Raw genomic sequence first — 9,927 nt, forward strand, 5'->3', positions numbered from 1 at the left:
ATTTATCCTAATTCTGAAGAAAATGTGAGTGGTGCCTGCCTGAGCAAAACACAACATCACAATGCTAGGGAGTTGTGGGTGGTTGTCAGGGTGTTGCTATGTGGTTGCCAAGATGTTCTGAGTGGTTGATTTGGCATTGTTAGGTGGTTACTATGTTGACTTTGTGGCCAAAGTAAAAAAAGCCCACCCCAAGTCTATATGATGTTCTAGTCCCTAAATATGGCTTGGCGGCATGATTTGATGTATCATTCATGTCTATACATGTCTATAGCACAAACAGTGCATGACAAGTTAAACGCTAAAATGTAATAAAAAAAAAAAAAAGCCCACCCCAAGTCTATATGATGTTCTAGTCCCTAAATATGGCTTGGCGGCATGATTTGATGTATCATTCATGTCTATACATGTCTATAGCATAAACAGTGCATGACAAGTTAAACGCTAAAATGTAATACTCAAGCTTGAGGTTTTATTCAAATCCTTAACCCTAAGTATGAACAATAATAATAGTGGTTCCTCCCTTAGCCAGCTCCACTAATAAAGCTTTGATTAATATATGATATGCATCTTTATAATGTGAAAATAACCTAAAAATCATGGTGACAGATATGAAATCTCATTCAAATCACAACTATAAGCCTGCTTTGGTGTTTCCTTTGGTATAGGCTTTTGCTAACAGACTACAGCTAAAGCCAGAGGGTTTGCTATAAAGGCAGATTATAAAAGAGAAAAAAAAGGGGAGAGGTTATCCCTTCATTTTGTTCATCTTTGTAATGATCATAAACAGGGAAATGAGTCTGTCCATCACAGAAAAGACGCTGCCCTACAGTTTCAGGTCACACATCACTACTGTCATCCACCCCTCTCACCCACACACTTGTAAAGGATGTGTTTGTGAGCAGGTGAGAATGAGACCATGTGAGAGTGAGTGGAGCATCAACAGTGCAATCTGGGGGTGGAACAGAGGAAGGAATCAAGGAACAGATATTTGGCCATTTGCTTTGGAATAAGGGAGGAAACAGACAAAGAGAGAGAGAGAGAGAGAGAGAGAGAGAGAGAGAGAGAGAGAGAGAGAGAGAGAGAAAGACTTACAGGGATATAATAGTTTTGTTTTTATTATATATATATATATATATATATATACACACACAGGGTTGGGGAGTAACGGAATACATGTAATGGGAATACGTATTTAAAATACAAAATATAAGTAACTGCATTTCACTACAGTTACAATTTAAATAATTGGTAATTAGAATACAGTTACATTCAAAAAGTATTTTGATTACTGAAGAGATTACTTTGCATTTCATTGTCATTTGTTTCATTTAATATTTAGTCCTTTCAGATGGAAAATATTTTTACATATAAATGATGCGATCCAAAGTGCATTTGAACAGCAGTGAAACACTTTCTTATGATGTGTTACACACATACTGTCATGTATCCCACCTTTGTTGTTCCTCCCACTCACCACCAGAGGGCTCCATCACCTGGAGATTGACTTTAACTCTCTGGACTCCATTTCCCATAATCCCCATACCTGTCAATGATTACCTGTTCACCTGTTTCCAATTCACTCAGCTATTTAAGTCTCACTCTCACTCACTGTCATTGCAAAGTCTTGTTTTGCCCAGGCTGACATTTCTGAGGGTTTTCTGAGTTTGTTGCATTTCCTGTGTATTATCCTGGACTGTTTACCCTGTTTTTGATCCGTTGCTGCCTGCCTACTATTACTGCCTTGTTTATCTGGATTTAACCTGTGACTGTCTGCTGCCTGTCCCGACCTCTTGCCTGGTTATTGATTATCCCTCTGGACTGCCTTTGATATTACTGCTGTTGGTGATTTACCTCTGCCTGTCTGTATTACTATGTTTATTGTTATTAAAAGTTTGGAGCACAAGAAATAGAAATAAACCTTGTGTAAATTGTCAGCTTTACGCTAAGCTAAAATGCTATTTCTAGCCATTTTACATGCACATGTTACCAGGCACGTTCATATTTTTTTTTTTCAAGAAAATTCACATTGGATCATAATTTATTTTTCTAGTAAGTCCTTTGATATTAGGGCAAAAATCATATTCTTGATGATAATTTTTGTATTGTTTTCCTGTAAAAATATCTAAAAATCCTTAAAACAAGATCAATTTGATTTATCTTGTTTTAGAAACACTGCATAAAAATTTAAGTTTAAGAGTTTTTATAGTCAAAACAAGTGAAAAAATCTACTAGTGCTGAAGAAGTAACCCAAAGTATTTAGAATACGTTACTGACCTTAAGTAATCTAATGAAATACATTACAAATTACATTTTATAGCATGTAATCTGTAGTGGAATACATTTCAAAAGTAACCCTCCCAACCCTGTGTGTATGTATGTGTATATATATATATATATACACACACACAGTTGAAGTCAGAAGTTTACATACACCTTACACCTTAGCCAAATACCTTTACACTTTTTTCACAGTTCCTGACATTTAATCGTAGAAAACATTCCCTGTCTTACGTAAGATAGGATCACTACTTTATTTTAAGAATGTGAAATGTCAGAGTAATAGTAGAGAGAATGATTTATTTCAGCTTTTATTTCTTTCATCACATTCCCAGTGGGACAGAAGTTTACATACAATTTGTTAGTATTTGGTAGCATTGCCTTTAAATTGTTTAACTTGGGTCAAAAGTTTTGGGTAGCCGCTGTCTCTGTTGCTGCCGGCACGCTGCACGAGTGTTTGTAGCTTGCTAGCCTGCTTAGCATTGCTTATTCTTATACGTTCATCATTTTATCCTTTGCCATTTTACCGCATGCTTCAGGTTTTTCAGCTTTTCTACTGTTTCCTCTGTGTGTATTTTACCGCACGTGCCCATTTCTCATTTTGTTATTTTTTATTTTTTCCGCTTGTCTACATCTTGTGTCTCGACTGCGTGCATTCATTTTCTCCACTGTGTTTTACACGGATTACTGCATCAATCTCAAACATCTGCTGATTAGGAACCACATCAATTTCAAACCCTTGCAGCTCAAGAACAACCATAACAACAACAAACAACTGCGTTAAGTCATGGCATCCGCTCATGTTATTTCTTCCTGCATTACATGCCACATGTTTACTATAGCTTCTTCCCTCAGCAGAGAGGGATTCACATGTGATAAATGTAAGGATTAGTCAAGCTGACAGAGAAGGTTAATGAGCTAGAGACACGCATCCGAACACTAGTGGTGGTCAGAGAGAAAGAGAAGCCGGTAGGTACTCTTTCGGATGCGGGTAGTACAGCTAGCAACACACACACTTTGGTTCCGGCTCTAGAGCCCCCGCAGCAGGGCGTTTGGGTGACATCTCACTGGCATACTCGCTCAGCAAGGGACACCACTCTCCCGCTCCTGTTAGGGTTTCCAATCAATTCTCCCCACTGAGAATCATGTTGAATAACACTGTGTAACACAATTTTTGTTCCTGGGTAGTAAGTGTTATTTTCTAATTGCTTATGCCTCAAAAGTATAGAAAATGGCTATTATTCCCCACAAACTTTGCTTTTGTGACCAGGACAGTGATATTTTGAAATGTACCTATTTCCAATGAGAAAACAGGTGAATTGATGTCTTTTCGTTCACATAAAGTCAGAAAAAAACAACATATGAATCCAAATTAACATGTATTTATACTAAAGTAATACAATAATGACTACAAAAGATTTAGAAGTGAGTAGTTTTTGAGATTTATGATTATACTGTAAATCACTTTCACAAATCAGCCCCCAAATGTACTCATCATTCTTCAAGGCATCCAGCAAGGTCTTGATGCTGTTGTAATCTTCTTTGAGGTGCACCGAGTGAGCCAGGGGAAGAGACGGGTACTTCTTACCATTATGGAGCAGCACGGCTTTGAGGCTCCTGGATGAGCTGTCAATGAAGAGGCGCCACTCATTCTGGTTGAAGGCGATTCCGATTGCCTCGAACAGACTGGTCACATTGTGGCAGAAGCAGAGCCCATCTTGATGGGTGAAGAAGCTGGAAAAAGGTTGGTGACACTTCCTCTGATCTGCGACTTGCACACTTTCATCCAACAAGTTCCACTGCTTCAGCCTAGATGTCAAAAGCTCGGCATTGGACTTGGTGAGACCAAGATCTCTAATCAAGCCGTTGAGGTCTTTTTGGTTGGGGTAGTATGGGTTTCTCTCCACAGCTCCACCTCTGAAATTGTCATCTGGATCTACAACGTCTTCCTCGCTCTCTGACTTGCTGCTCTCTTCTAAAGATGGCTGCTCTCTCTCCAGAGGAGTGGGTACGGGGAGCTCATGACAGTGTGGCACCAGGGCGATGGATGAAGGAAGGTCCGGATATGTGATAACAGGTGCATTCATGCCAGTCCGATGTTTGGAAGGGTCAACCATGCAGAAGCAGCAGTTGCTTGAGTGGTCAGTGGGTTACTGCAAAATTCTTGGGATAGCGAACTTCATGGCTCTCTTTTCCCCTCTGTAAGATCCTACAAAAATACATTTATTTCACCTATAACTAATGTGTAAGAGATTCTCGCAACATTTTTCATATATTATATATTCTTTCAATAAAAATGAAAACCGTAAAACATTTTAAAATTAAAACTTTTTATAACATAAAATTCCGAGCAACAATTGTCCATCTTACCTTCCAGAGTTTTTTTGTAGTGCTCGCAGGTGAAATAAGGTGCCCATGCTTTGTCTTGATCCCCAACAGGCATTCCAAAATATGCCTTGGAGGCCTCACACATCTTAGCAGATGCTTCCATGGAGTAATTTTTCACTCTTATCTTGATAAATTGGCTGCAGACATAGCAAAATGCATCTTGATGCCATCTCAGAAAAATACAGATATGTATCCACTTAGGCAGCTGGAACTAAACTGAACTGGTGGGCTTAAGGCCCCTGTATTTATACTATTATTTATATTACTGGAAAGTTCTAGATAGTTCTAGAAGTTACTCCAAGTTTACTCAGCACTGAATCTATCTGGAATGTTCTGGAAAATAGGTACATTTCAAAATATCACTGTCCTGGTCACAAAAGCAAAGTTTGTGGGGAATAATAGCCATTTTCTATACTTTTGAGGCATAAGCAATTAGGAAATAACACACTACAGAGGAACCAAAAAATAAAACAAAACATTTTTTTTTACATTGTGTAATTGGTGATTCTATTGTAAGGAATATGGAAATAGAGACTCCAGCCACTATTGTTAAATGCATTTCCGGGGCTCGGGTGTCTGACATCAGATCAAATTTACAAGTGCTGGCTAATGCTAAACATAGATTTTCTAAAATTGTTATTCATGTCGGCACTAATGATGTCCGGCTTCGCCAGTCGGAGATCACCAGAGATAATGTTAAAAAGGTGTGTGAACTTGCAAAAACAATGTCAGACACTGTAATATGCTCGGACCCTTCCCTACTTGTCGTGGTGACAAGGATTATAGTAGATTAGTGTCACTGAATGGCTGGATGTCTGAGTGATGTCTCGAGAATAGCATAGGTTTTTGGGGTAGACGTGACCTGCTAAAGAGAGACGGTCTCCATCCCTCCAGGGAAGGTGCCACTCTCCTCTCTAGTAATTTGGCTCATAGTTTTAATAGTGATAGTATTTGACTAACTGGGGCCCAGGTCAGGAAGCAGACAAACTGGTTAATCCGAACGTCTGCTAGCTGCCTTGAGACGTCACATAGGTCACATAAACTACAACACATAGAGACTGTATCACCTAGATATCATATAGAGACTGTGTCTGTTCCACGAACTACCAAACACAAAACTCTCACTAAATGATTTAGAAAAAATTTGATTAAGGTCAAACTTTAAAAAAGATAAACATCATATAAAGGTAGGGCTACAAAACATTAGACCTTTTTCTACCAAAGCACTAATTGTAAATACAATTATTACAGATCATAGTTTGGATGTGCTCTATTTGACTGAAACCTGGTTTAAACCAGATGAATATGTTATTTTAAATGAATCTACTCCCTCAGGTTATTGTTATAAATATGAGCCTCGTCTGAAGGGTCGAGGAGGAGGTGTTGCTACAATTTACAGTGAAGTTTTTGGTGTTACTCAGAGGACAGGATATAAGTTTAAGTCTTTTGAACTAATAATGCTTAATATGACACCGTCAGATATAAATCTCTGTTGTCTTTTGTCCTTTCCTATCTGATCTAGTAGTTAATGTAGATAGAGCTTTAATTGTTGGTGACATCAACATTCACATAGATAATGAAAATGACACATTGGGATTAGCATTTATTGATATTCTCAACTCACTTGGAGTCAGACAAAAGGTTACAGGTCCAACTCATCGCCATAATCATATGCTAGATTTAATTCTGTCAGATAGAGTTGATGTTGATACTATAGAAATTCTACTGCAGAGCGATGATATCTCAGATCATTACCTCGTCTCTTGGTTGTTGCGATCAGCTAATGTCACTCAATCTACACCATCGTTCAGGTAGAACTATTCTTTCAACCACTAAATTGTCTCACATACTCAGTAAGACAAAAAGTCTAGAAGAACTTGATGAAATAACAGAAAATATAAATATAAATACAGTCTTCCCTAGCACTCTTGATAGTGTCACCCCCCTTCGATTAAAGAAAATTAAAGAAAAAAGCCTTGTACCGTGGTACAATGATCACACTCATGCTCTCAGGAGAGCAGCTCGGAAAATGGAGCAAAAATGGAAGAATACAAAATTAGAGGTATTTTGCGATGCATGGAAGGATAGTGTCTGTAGCTACAGACAGGCACTAAAAGCTGCAAGGTCAGCATAAGTTAGCAAACTCATAGACAATAACCACAACAATCCTAGGTGTTTATTCAGTGCTGTGTCTAAATTGGTTAGGAATAATGCATCGACTGAACCAGATATTCCGTTGCAGCACAATAGTAATGACTTCATGAATTTATTTGCTGATAAAATTAAAATAATCAGAAATAAAATTGGAACTATGCAATCAACTGTCACAGCACCTCAGAAAACAGTGTCATAATTTTCCTCATGAGCAACTTCAATCCTTTGCTGTCACAGGTCTTGAAGAGCTAAAAAAAAACTTATCAAAAAATCAAAAGCCATAACATGTATGTTAGATCCAATACCAACTAAGCTCTTAAAAGAGGTATTCCCTGAAATCTCAGAACCTCTTCTTAATATTTGTAACTCTATTCTTAGGACATGTCCCAAGAAACTTTACAATGGCAGCTATCAAACCACTTATTAAAAAGTCACAGCTTGATCCTAGAGAATTGGCTAATTACAGACCGATTTCGAATCTACCATTTATGTTGAAAATACTAGAAAATGTAGTGTCCTCCCAATTATGTTCATTTCTACAGAGAAATGGAAAATATGAACAATTTCAGTAAGGATTTAGGCCCCATCACAGTATAGAGACTGCACTTATCAGAGTTACAAATGACTTGCTCTTATCATCTGATTACGACTGCATTTCTCTTCTAGTGCTTTTAGATCTTAGTGCTGCCTTTGATACGATCATGGCATTCTCTTGAATAGGCTGGAGAATTATGTTGGCATTAGTGGACTTGCATAAGCATGGTTTAGGTCCTATTTATCAGACTGCTACCACTTTGTATGTGTAAACGAGGAATTGTCAAATCAAACAAAAGTTAAGTATGGAGTGCCACAGGGATCAGTTTTAGGACCTCTGCTTTTCTCCTTATACATGCTTCCCCTGGAAGATATTATCAGGAATCATGGAATGAGTTTCCAATGTTATGCCGATGATACCCAACTTTATATTTCTTCTAAACCCAACGAAAATTCACAATTTTTCAAATTAGCAGAGTGTATCAATGAAATCAAAGATTGGATGGCCAGAAATTCCCTTCTACTCAACTCCGACAAAACAGAGGTACTAATGATTGGAACAAAAACCTCTAAAAATAGGCCACTAATATATAATTTGACTCTTGATGGATGTATTGTTACGTCGTCGTCTTCTGCAAAGAAATTAGGTGTTATATTTGATACCAATCTGTCCTTTGAAAATCAAATTTCCAATGATTGTAGAACAGCATTCTTCCACCTGAGAAATATTGCTAAATTACGACACATGCTCTTCATGCGTTCATGACCTCAAGACTAGATTATTATAATGCATTACTGGGAGGATTTCCAGCAAGTTCAGTAAATAAACTTCAATTGGTTCAAAATGCAGCTGCCAGAGTGCTGACTAGAACCAAGAAATATGATCATATTATCCCAATTTTATCATTGTTACATTGGCTACCTGTTCAATTTCATATTCATTTTAAAATTCTGTTAACTACATACAAAGCTTTGAATGGTCTAGCTCCACAGTACTTAAGTGATCTTCTGACACAATTTTTCCATCACGTTCATTACGATCACAAAATTCTGACTTGTTAATAATTCCAAGAATATCAAAATCCACAAAAGTAGGTAGATCCTTTTCATATTTGGCTCCTAAACTATGGAATAGTCTCCCTAACACTGTTCGGGATGCAGACACACTCACTCAGTTTAAGTCTAGACTAAATATTCATCTATTTAGCCAGGCATACACCTAATTTATCCATCGACACAATTAGGCAGCTTTAGTTAGGTCTGCCGGAACCAGAAACATCCATCATGATCTATAAGTCTGCATAAACTTGAATGGCATCTACGCTAATATTATTCTATTTGTTTCCATGTCTCAACATAGGGAATTTGCTGATAATTTACTCACCCTCAGGCCATCCAAGAGTTTCTTTCTTCATCAAAACAGAATTTAAGATTTTTAGGATTTCATTATAGGCATCCTCCTTTAAACAATGCAAGTGCATTTTTTGACGGTCCAAAATGCATATTTAGGGTGCATCAAAATAATCCAAACGACTCCATTTGACAAATAAAGTTCTTCTGAACCCAAACGATTAATTAATTAGAAACAAAACGATACTTATATACTTTTTAATGACAAATGTTCACTCCCGTACATCTCTGTGATGCGTGCTCATGAGAGGAATGACATAAGCTCGTTGGTAAGGTCGCACGTCACGTGGAGGAGGAGGCAGGAAGCGCATCATTGTTTACAAGAGAAGCTTGCACAGACCACAGACCAAGCGCCGTTCACAAACTAAAACAATTTCAAACACAATGTCAGAGGATTTTGATATTAGAAGAGAAGAGGAGATGGAGTTTTTTGCCCAACCCTACCTATTTGAGCCCGAATACACTGATGAGGAACTGAGGGAGATTGAGGAGGCTGCAGCAGCAGCACAATCACAAGTCTCGGGGAGGCAGAGATCTATGGAGACATGGAGGTGCACATGTAGTAAATGCCAATCAGTGCCAACAGAGGTAGAGAGCCTGTGCTGCCACGATTGGACAATAGCAATCCCACCATTGGAAACAATTAGCGAGGCAGCTGGTGAGAACACTCCTAATCCTAGCTGCATTACACAAAATAATGGTTTTCCACCATTAATGTGCCCCAGCATTTTAGAGGTGTTTTTCAGTTTGCCACGAATAAACTGGAAGTGCCGTCCAAGGCTAGAAGGACCCAATGGCACCCTATCAGTAGAGTAAGTATCATGTTTTGTTTGTTACTATAGCTACTGTGGTAAAAGATCCAACTTTGCAAATTCATTCACTCCATGCATTTGTTTGTTTTTACAGTCAATACAGGTTGGTGGCATACAGGCTGGTCCTTGAGTGGATTCTTAAAGGTGAGAGACTGGGAAGGCGGAACAGAAAAGTTCTTCCATCCTCTGTTGTGAATGCCATTAGACAGTCCTACCCATCTCCGTTTGGACATTATGTGGGCTTCAGAGAGGCTGAAGATGCTTTTGGTCTTTTGTAAAGAGACACATTTATATTTTTAAATTAAAATTGTTCCATTTTATTTTTATTTTTTTATTGCTGGTAGTTTTAATA

The 9,927-nt window shown here is 38.0% G+C and overlaps 1 pseudogene; it reads left to right on the forward strand.

The window, feature by feature from the left end:
- Nucleotides 1-791: 791 nt before the first annotated feature.
- Nucleotides 792-8,576, forward strand: LOC127414447 (uncharacterized; annotated as a pseudogene).
- Nucleotides 8,577-9,927: the final 1,351 nt, after the last annotated feature.

This window comes from Myxocyprinus asiaticus, chromosome 2 (genome assembly GCF_019703515.2).
Source record: "Myxocyprinus asiaticus isolate MX2 ecotype Aquarium Trade chromosome 2, UBuf_Myxa_2, whole genome shotgun sequence".
NCBI classification, from domain to species: domain Eukaryota; kingdom Metazoa; phylum Chordata; class Actinopteri; order Cypriniformes; family Catostomidae; genus Myxocyprinus; species Myxocyprinus asiaticus.